The sequence below is a fragment of the Musa acuminata genome, chromosome BXJ1-8, assembly GCF_036884655.1.
Source record: "Musa acuminata AAA Group cultivar baxijiao chromosome BXJ1-8, Cavendish_Baxijiao_AAA, whole genome shotgun sequence".
Lineage (NCBI taxonomy): Eukaryota > Viridiplantae > Streptophyta > Magnoliopsida > Zingiberales > Musaceae > Musa > Musa acuminata.
The window spans coordinates 37,742,501-37,753,290 of NC_088334.1; the positions used below are offsets into that span (position 1 = coordinate 37,742,501).

Consider the following 10,790-nt stretch of genomic DNA (forward strand, 5'->3'; position numbering starts at 1 on the left):
TGCAGTCCATGATAAGTCTTACTGACCTACTCATCTCATTTTGGGGATACGCCCTAGAGACCACAGTTTACCTTCTGAACAGGATTATAACTAAGTTGGTAGTGTGTACTCCATATGAGATATGCAAAGGGAAGAAGCCTGATCTTAAGATTGTTAAGATTTGGAGCTACCTTGCCAAAGTTAAGAGACACAACCCCGACAAGTTGGAATCCAGAACATAGTGGTGTAAGTTCATAGAATACCCCAAGAAAACTTATGGGTATTATTTCTATCACCCCGAGGACCAAAAGGTCTTTATAGACAAGAGAATAGTATTCCTTAAAAAGGAACACATTCTTGGTAGAGACAGTAGGAGTATGATAGAGTTGAGTGAGGTTGGAGAACCTAGCTCAAGCATCATTCTACAACCAGAGTTTATTCAGTTACCTAGCACATAAGTTCCAACTATGCGTAGGTCCGGTAGAGTATCACATCCTCTTGAGAGATATGTGGGATATATCAGAAGAGAGGATGTTGATGATATTAATCCTCAGACCTACGAGGAGGCTATTATGATTATAGACTCCGGGAACTGGTAAGAAGCCATGAATTCTGAGATGGATTCTATGTACTCCAATAAGATTTGGAACCTAGTTGATGCGCCCAAAGGTATTGTACCCATCGGTTGCAAGTGGATCTTTAAAAAAAAAGATCAGAGTAGATGGAAAGGTAGAGACCTATAAAGCAAGGCTAGTGGTTAAGGGGTATCGTCAAAGGCAAGATGTTGACTACGACGAAACCTTCTCACCCGTAGCAATGCTAAAATCCATCAGAATTCTACTGGCTATTGCAGCACACTATGATTATGAGATCTGGTAGATGGATGTGAAAACCACATTCCTCAATGGGAACCTCGAGGAGGAGGTGTATATGATGCAACCTGAGGGATTCGTGTCCAAGAACTACCCAGATAAGGTGTGTAGGTTGCTTAGATCCATTTATGGACTAAAGCAAGCTTCCCGAAGTTGGAACATAAGATTTGATGAGGCAATCAGATCTTATGACTTCGTTAAGAACGAAGATGAGCCTTGTGTATACAGAAAGGTAAGTGGGAGCACTATCACCTTTTTTGGTGTTATATGTGGATGACATCCTCATCATTGGGAATGACGTAGGAATGCTATCCACAGTAAAGGCTTGGTTATCTAGACACTTCTCCATGAAGGACTTAGGGGAAGCATCCTATATCTTGGAGATTAGAATCTATAGAGATAGATCCATAAGGATGCTTGGCATGTCCCAGTCCAGGTACATAAAAACCATTGTCAAAAGGTTTGGCATGGAAAATTCCAAGAGAGGTCTCATACCGATGAGACATAGGATATCGCTTTCTGCGAGTATGTCCTCAAAGACTCCAGAAGAAAGGGCGAACATGGATATGATACCTTACGCCTCAACAATAGGGTCTATCATGTATGCCATGCTATGTATTAGGCCTGATATAGCGCATGCTCTGAGTGTCACGAGCAGGTATCAGGCGGATCCAGGCTTGGAGCATTGGAAAGCAGTAAAGTGTATCCTTATGTACTTGAGAAGGACTAAGGATCTTTTACTAGTATATGGAGGTAATAGCCTTAAGGTTGAAGGCTACACTGACTCAAGTTTTCAGTCTGATGTCGATGATAGCAAGTCGAATTCAGGGTATGTGTACACCTTGAATGGAGGAGCAGTGTGCTGGAAGAGTTCCAAGCAAGATACCACTGCTGACTCGACCACAGAGGCGGAGTACATTGCTGCATCAGATGCAGCTAAGGAGGGAGTCTGGTTGAAGATGTTCATCACAGATTTGGGAGTCGTTCGGGATAGCGAGAAGTCAACTTCCTTATATTACGACAACTATGGGGCGATTACTCAAATAAGGGAACCCGGGTCTCATCAGAAGTGTTCTGAGGAGGTTCCACCTTATCAGAGAGATCGTAGCCCGAGGAGATGTAGCAGTGGAAAGAGTTTCATCCGAAGATAACATTGTAGATCCACTGACAAAGCCGTTGTCTCAGATTGTCTTTGAGCGTCACAGGGGTCTGATGGGGATCAGACACATAGGTGATTGGCTTTAGGTCAAGTGGGAGATTGCTAGTCATAGGTGCTCAACAAGCCAATCACGTGAGTGATGGCACGTGTGACTTGATACAGAATCTTTTTGTTTATTATATTTTGGCGTATATCACTTTATAACTATTGCATATGTGCATATATATATTGTGATGTCCTTGGATTTGTGCAATGGGAATCGGATCGTGATGAGATCATGATAATGAGATCGATTCACCTTTAAACACATATCCTAAATAATCCCGGTCATAGGTTACTCGAGAGGGACATCGTGATAACCGGATAGACTGGTGTGCTGTATACCCATTCATATGATGGATGCAGCTGGTCTCATAGCTGCTCGTGTAGGGACACTAGGGATACAGTACAGGTGCTCATTGGAGAATGAGTTCACTGATTGATCCGCTTACGGAATGTTGGATGGTTGATGATGCCTTATTGTCAAACAGCGATTTCGTAGTCCTAGTGGTGTATCTGGTCCTTAGACTTGAGACACCAAGGATGTCCTGTATGAGTGCTCCACTCTTTGATACCAGACTTATAGGTTTGGCTGTCCCAGATCTAGTACAACTGGTCATTGAGAGTGGTAGTCGACCTTACGAGGGCTATTGAGTGTCGATAGAGGATCATCCACTCTCGGCATCATGAGAGGAATATCCTATGTGTTCTTGCTCAGACAAATCCCTGGCCAGGGTCATTCGGGTTGAGAGAGAAAGAGTTCTCCGAGAGAATCTGATTAGAGCGAGACTCGAGTAGAAACCGTATGGGTCTGACAGCACCATGCTTGATATACGGTCTCTGGGATATTAGATGGATGAGGGATTATAGGTACACGGTAACTTAGGACAGACAGGTCCAATGGATTGGATTCCCCTGTATCGTTTGGGGACTACGGCATAGTGGCCTAGTACTTCCGTAGTCGATGAGTCAAGTGAATTATTACAGAGATAATAATTCACTGAGTTAGAAGGAGTTCTGACAGGTATGACTCACGGCCAGCTCGATATTGGGCCTAGAGGGTCACACACATATGGTAGGCATTGCGATGAGTAGAGGTTCGGATATGAGATATCCGACGGAGCCCTTGTCTTATTGGATGCAGATCCAATACCCACTAGGGGAGGACCCATTAGGGTTTGACAGAGGACCTCTATAAATAGGAGGGATTCAGAGCCTCATAGGCTAGAGCCTTTGCTTGCCTTTCCTATTCTCCTCTTCCTCTCCACCTCAGAGTAGGCATGGAGTCTTGAGGAGCGTCGTCCCAACCCTACTGTGTGGATCACCGCTAGAGAGGAGGACGCTTGACCTCCTTCACCCTCTCTTAAGGATCTGCAAGGAAATATAGATATACGATCTCCCTAGGTAACACAATCTACTCTTTACGTAGTTTCATATTTCACGGATTTTTGCGCACCAATCTTCGCACGACGACGAACATCTTTTGGGAATCGGGGATTTTGTTTTCTTGTTCTTCCGCTGCGCATGTGATGTCGCCCCCAAGATTTCCCAACAAGTCTGGCATGTCATCTATTTATATAGCCGTGAACAACAAGGGCTTACCCTTGCATAAGTCAAACATCAACCTTGACCTATCCCCTCTTTTCCTTGAATAAGATCGGGAACTTCGAGGACCCTTTGAAGGTGCTAATGCTATGAAGGTAGGAGGCTCCTTCTCTAGACCTGGTTCCTCGGTTTCCCCACCCCTTTGGGGGTGAGGCACCTTTCTCATGATAACCTTCTACTTCTTTCTTGGCTTGTCAGTGCTACCATGGTAGTTATACTAAGTCAGACTCGAAGCCTTGAGCGATGACTCACAAATAGTGGCCGAGGCCGAAGAGGCCACCGCCATGCCCAAAGAGGATCCAAGCATCTTCCTCTTCAAGGAATGTATATTCATGTCCATAGAAGATCACAATCACAAGGCTATAGTGGATTAAAAAGATAGATGAAGTAAAGTGATATGATGTTTAGGTTATACCCTAAGGAATCGAGAAAACCTAGCCTACATGATGAGAAATCCATCACGATAGAGGCATAATATCAAATGTGCCTAAGGCTTGTGAGTCCGGAGAACTTTACTTGCATGAAGAGAAATTCATCATGGCAGAGGTATGAGGCTAAATATGCTCGAGGTGCGAGTCTAAAAAACCTAACCCACGTGAAGAAAAATCTATCACAATGGAGGCACGAGGTCAAATGTACCCGAGACATGATTCGAAAAAACTCAACCCATATGAAGAGAAATCCACCATGGCAGAGGCATAAGGCCAAATGTGCTCGGAAAAACCTGACTTGAGTGAAGAGAAATCAACCATAATAAATGCACAAGGCTAAATATGCCTGAAGTGCGTAATTCAATAAAACCCGACCCACATAAAGAGAAATTTATCATAATGGAGGCAAAAGACCAAATGTGTTCGGGGTGCATTTATAATCAGAAAGGTAATTGGAAGCATCCTTCTTACTCTTTACGATTAGGTATAAAGGCTCACCTTTAATATAGAGGAAAGGGGGATTATTTGGACCTGCACTTATACACCTCGAGTCACTAACTTGGACATCGTAGGGATGGAAAATCTTTTCCAACCTCAATCTTCGTATAGGTAGCACCTTAGGAGCTCATCATTTCTATCTTAGAGGCACCTTATATAACCCTAAAAAAAGGGTAGATTAGGAGGTCGAGAGAAATAAAAGTAGGTGGCGCTACCTAATATCTTTCCAATGTAAGCAGATCCAGATATAGAAAATATGCCCAATATGGGTGTAACAGAACTCCAAGAGATCTCTTCCTAATGTGGACAAATTAGGAGAAAACAAGGGGAATTACTACAATCAATCATATTAGTTCAATGTGATTTCTCCAGCTCTATCATAGGCCCCACTTTCCCTGAGTAGGCAGTTTGATAGGTTGTAAAGTTCTCCCTACTCGATCCGTGTGAGTCAGTATTATCATAGTTAATTGACAAAAGTCTCACTAACCTAACGATCATCGTTCGGTTTTCCTTTGCAATGTGGACGGGTCAAGCGTGCTAAAAATCTCCCAACCTAATATTGGTAGGTTAGACTCAAAGTATAACTGATTGAGACCTAGCATAACAACACTTGGTCTATGGCCAATCCTCTCCTAAGAGGTATGAATATTGCATTTCGTTTGAAAAGTCTTCCACGATGAAACACAATGAGGGGACATGTGATATGAATAATGTGGACTGCCCAAGGACCAACACATGGACACCTCCACCTCATCAATGAGGGTCACAACTTCAACAATTAGGCAACATGCTAGCATAACAATTGATTGAGCCATGTCAATAGACATTACGCCACCTTAACAAGTGGTTGAGCTACATAAGTAGATGTTATGCCATATTTTTAAGTGGTCGAGCCATATTAACAAACGCTATACCACCTCGATAGATGGTTGAGTCACATCAACATATATTATGCCACCATAATGAGTGGTTAATCCATTTCATTGAGGGTTGTTCCACCTCAATTGCCATCTTAGTATGTGGTTATGCCTCCTTATAACTACCTAACGGTTAAAACTGTCACAAGTGATTGGGTTTAAATACCCTCTTTTCATAATTTCTTGAGCTTTTCCACATCCTTATTTTCGATATATATCATACAATACTAACTTTGACCATCAGATGGATAAGGGTCAGGCAACCTCGATATCAATTTTTTACGAGATTTCGGATAACACATTAAGTGATCAATCAAAATCCAAATTTATTGCGCCTTATTCCTTCTCCGACCATTCTTAGCTTCTCAGGATCACATGCATTGTCCATCATCGAGCCCAAATCGAGTTGGGTCATTCCTCCCTCTTGTCATAGGGCAACCAACCTCGAGTTAGGAAATTTGATGCTAAAAAAAACGCATACGCCATGGCTAATAAAAAATTTTAATTTTAGAATATTATTATATAAATAATATATTAAAATTTTCAATCTATTGAAAACAACAATCATTATACTTTTTATTTACAAAATGAACTTAGTTGGTTTTGGCTTAATGGGATATACAAAAATTTAATTTTAAAAATATCAAAGTAAGTTACATTTTAATCAAACCAAAATATAATTGAGGAATTATTATTTATTTAAGAAATATATCGATCTATTAGCTCATTCGAGGTGAGATAAAAATTAATAACTAAATAAATAAAATATTGTAAAAATAATGATATTAAAACGTAGACATCTAGTAGTCTATATTAATATTAGATTAATTAATTTAACTTACAAATAAAAAATATTGGCCTATTAGCTCAGTTGGTTAGAGCGTCGTGCTAATAACGCGAAGGTCGCAGGTTCGAAACCTGCATGGGCCATTAGTTTTAATTTCTATTTTATTAATATAATAATATATTTTTTAATAAATATAGTTTGGTAAAACAAAATATCTTATTAACAATGTAACTCGGTGTTAAACGATCACAGTTAGTGAAGCTTCGAATCTGCTTGATTACAGAATATTTGTATTAATATTTTAAAAGTTATAAATAAACTTAATAGATAAAGAATAAATAAATAAAAATATAGATTCGGACAATCTTACCCATTGATCCAAACATCAACTGTGAATGTCGAAGCTTCCAATCTGCTTGATCAAATCCAAACATCTTTTTTTTCTTCAAATTAAAATACAATAAAAATATAAATAAACTTATTATATTTAAAAAAAAAAAAATCTACAAACAAATAAATAATCTAGATTCATACGATCTTAATCATTAATCAAAACATCTTCTTCAGAACCTTTTATTTTTTTTCAAACTAAAATATAATAAAAATCATCCACTTGTCAAGTTTCCATTGCATTGACAATTTCATCCTATCATCAATTATAAAAATATAAAAACGAGGGACAATGGTTTACTATAAGAATCCGCATATCAATTATATCATTATCCTGGTTTGGTGATACACAAAAATTGATTGTAAAGGCAAATAAACGTGATGATTTGGTGATAGAAGAAAGATGATGGAAGACAATCGATAATTTGATATGCGAATCGGTGAAGGGATTATTACTTATAGTGAACAGGAGAAGGGAAACAACAATTTAGACACCTTACTACAATTATGAAAATACCCCTAGGAATTTAGAAATTCCGTATATGTCCATGATTTCAAAAAATATAATTAATTAAAAGGTTTATTTGATTATTATTTTATTATTATTATCTAGTAGTCCTACATGATAATGATTTATACATATAATGTTTGATATGTAGACGGATGATCATAGACCGTGTGATTTGTGTACTTGTGATTATTATTATTGAGATCTACGAGCCTCCATTATATTTCTCATCTATTATCGAGTCTGTGTGCCTATGATTAAGTTGTAAACACATGAGGAGGCACAGCGGGAGCGTGGATGCGATAGTGGGACCCACGAGACGGACGATCGCGATGCATAAAGATGCATCGATATATCGACGGAACCAACGAAGACGAGATTGATGATCATAGGGCATGGAGATGCACCGTTGCATACGTAGATTTTGATGTGAGTGATTAGGCATACTGGCTCGGGTCTGATCATATTAGGTTGTGGTCCATGATCATCTGGTGTGATTGCTTATACACATACTAGATATGTATATATATTTATATGCGATGTAGATATATATTAAATATGTATATGTGTGACATGTCATATTAGGAGACCAAATCATAAAAACCTCTCTCTCTCGATATTATTAAGTCCGTAAACGTGAGGTAATTAGATTGACCCACATGGCCTTCCATCGTTACTTGACTCTAACTGAACCAAAACAACTCAATAAACAATTGAACTAAACGGACTCAACAAATATTAAGTCCGTAAACGTGAGGCAATTAGATTGACCCACATGGCCTTCCATCGTTATAGGTAGGAACCGATTCCCGGTATATGTTGAGTTGATCGAGTCTCTCGAGACTCACCTATATCGCGATTCGCTATCTTGCTTACGACATAGAGATGTCACCGGTGACTTGAGGACATGGTATGCTTGGTCGAGTCCCTCGAGGGTATATCATCAAATTAGATTCATCTTGTAACGAAGGTGTTGACTTAACCGAACATCATGGTTGGTCAAGTCCCTTGAGACTATGATGATTAGGAGGCTAAATAAGACGGGAATCACAATGAGTTATGATTGACAAGAGTTACCTACCTTTTGAGATTAGTGTGATTGGTCCAGTTCTTCGAGGTTACACTAAGATGCTGATTGGATACTGATCCCCACTAGAAGTCTATCGGAGACTTCCGTTTCACGTGCTGAGGGTGTCGTATGACACGCTAGTAAAATAGTGGGAGCATATTAAGATAGAAGTCCATATCTTGATTGTTTATTTATAAAATCTGCATGTTATTTATTTTTATTATATTTTTATTTTCAGAAAATGTCGGTTTCAAATCCTAAATGATGGATATCTAGATCTATACGACTATGAGTCATATGCAATTTGCGAGCCTTGCCTTCGGGGAAAATTGACCAACTCACCATTTAGTGGAACTAGAGAGAGAACCACTGAGCTGTTGGAACTCGTACTTAGTGAAGTATGTGGACCCATATCAATTAATGCCATTGGTGGTTACTCCTACTTCATTATTTTTACTAATGATTTTTCAAGGTATGGATATGTATACTTAATGAAGTACAAGTCCAATATCTTTGAGAAATTTAGAGAGTATAAGAATGAAGTGGAGAACCAGACTGGAAAGAGTATCAAGACTCTTTGATCAGATTAAGGAGGTGAGTACTTAAGTACAGAGTTTACTCAATTCCTCGAGGACCATGGGATATTATCCCAATGGACACCTCCTTATACACCTCAGTTTAATGGTATCTCTGAAAGGCGAAATCGTATGCTATTAGATATGGTACGGTCCATGATGAGTTTCGCTAACCTACCCATCTCATTCTATGGATATGCCCTAGAGACCGTAGCTTACCTTCTAAACAGAGTTTCAACTAAGTCGGTAGTGTCTACACCATATGAGATATGAAAAGGGAAGATAGAGAACCAAGCTCATGCACCACTCTATAGCCCGAGTCTATTCAAGTACTTAACACACAAGTTTCAACTTTATATAAGTCTGGTAGAGTATCTCATCCTCTTGAGAGATATGTGGGACAAATTAGAGGAGAAGATGTTGAGGACATTGATCCTCAAACGTATAAGGAGGCTATTATGAGTATAGACTCCGGGAAGTGGCAAGAAGCCATGAATTCTGAGATGGATTCTTTGTACTCCAACAAGGTTTGGAACCTAGTTGATGCACTCAATGGTATTGTACCCATCTGTTGTAAGTGGATCTTTAAGAAAAAGATCGGAGTAGGTGGAAAGATAGAGACCTATAAAGCAAGGCTAGTGGCAAAGGGGTATTGTCAAAGACAAGGTGTTGACTATGACGAAACCTTATCACCCGTAATAATGCTAAAATCCATCCGAATTCTATTGGCCATTGTAGCATACTATGATTATGAAATCTGACAAATGGATGTAAAAACTGCATTCCTCAATGGGAACATCTAGGAGGAGGTGTATAAGATACAACCTGAGATATTCATGTCGAAGAAACTGCCCAGATAAGGTTTGCAGGTTGCTTAGATCCATTTATGGACTAAAAAAAGATTCCCGAAGTTAGAATATAAGATTTGATGAGGCAATCAGATCTTATGATTTTGTTAAGAATAAAGACGAGCCTTGTGTGTATAGAAAGGTAAGTGGGAGCGCTATCACCTCTTTGGTGTTATATATGGATGACATCTTGATCATTTGGAATGACATAGGAATGTTATCCGTAGTAAAGGCTTGGTTATTTATACACTTCTCCATGAAGGACTTAGGGGAAGCATCCTATATCTTGGGGATTCGGATCTATAGAGACAGATCCAAGAGGATGCTTGGCTTGTCCCAGTCCAAGTATATAGAAACCATTGTCAAAAGGTTTGACATGAAAAATTTCAAGAGAGGTCTCATACCGATGAGACATGGGATATCGCTTTATAGGAGTATGTCCCCAAAGACTCCAAAAGAAAGGGCGAACATTGATATGATACCTTATGCCACAACGATAGGGTCTATCATGTATGTCATGCTATGTACTAGGCCTAATATATCGCATGCTCTGAGTGTCACGAGCAGGTATCAAGCGGATCCAGGCTTGGAGCACTGGAAAGCAGTAAAGTGTATCCTTAAGTATTTGAGAAGGACTAAGGATCTTTTACTAGTATATGAAGGTAGTAGCCTTAGGGTTGAAGGCTACACAGACTTAAGTTTTCAGTCTGATGTCGATGATAGCAAGTCGAATTTGGGGTATGTGTACACCTTGAATGGAGTAGCAATGTGCTGGAAGAGTTCCACGCAAGATACTACTGCTGACTCGACCATAGAGGCAGAGTGCATTGATGCAGTAGATGTAGCAAAGGAGGGAGTCTAGGTGAAGAAGTTCATCACAGATCTAAGAGTCGGGCTAAGTAACGAGGAGCTAATTCCTTATATTGCGACAACTATGGGGAGATTACTCAAATAAGGGAACCCGGGTCTCATCAGAAGTGTTCTGAGGAGGTTCCAACTTATTTGAGAGATTATGACATGAGGAGATATAGTAGTGGAAAGAGTTAAATCTGAATATTACATTGCAGATCCACTTTCAAAGTCATTGTCTCAGATTATCTTTAAGCGTCACAA

The 10,790-nt window shown here is 39.5% G+C and overlaps 1 non-coding gene across 1 annotated transcript; it reads left to right on the forward strand.

The window, feature by feature from the left end:
- Positions 1–6,356: 6,356 nt before the first annotated feature.
- TRNAI-AAU (transfer RNA isoleucine (anticodon AAU)) lies at positions 6,357–6,430 on the forward strand. The gene has a single exon. It is a non-coding gene; the product is annotated as a tRNA-Ile (tRNA).
- The last annotated feature ends 4,360 nt before the right edge of the window (positions 6,431–10,790 follow it).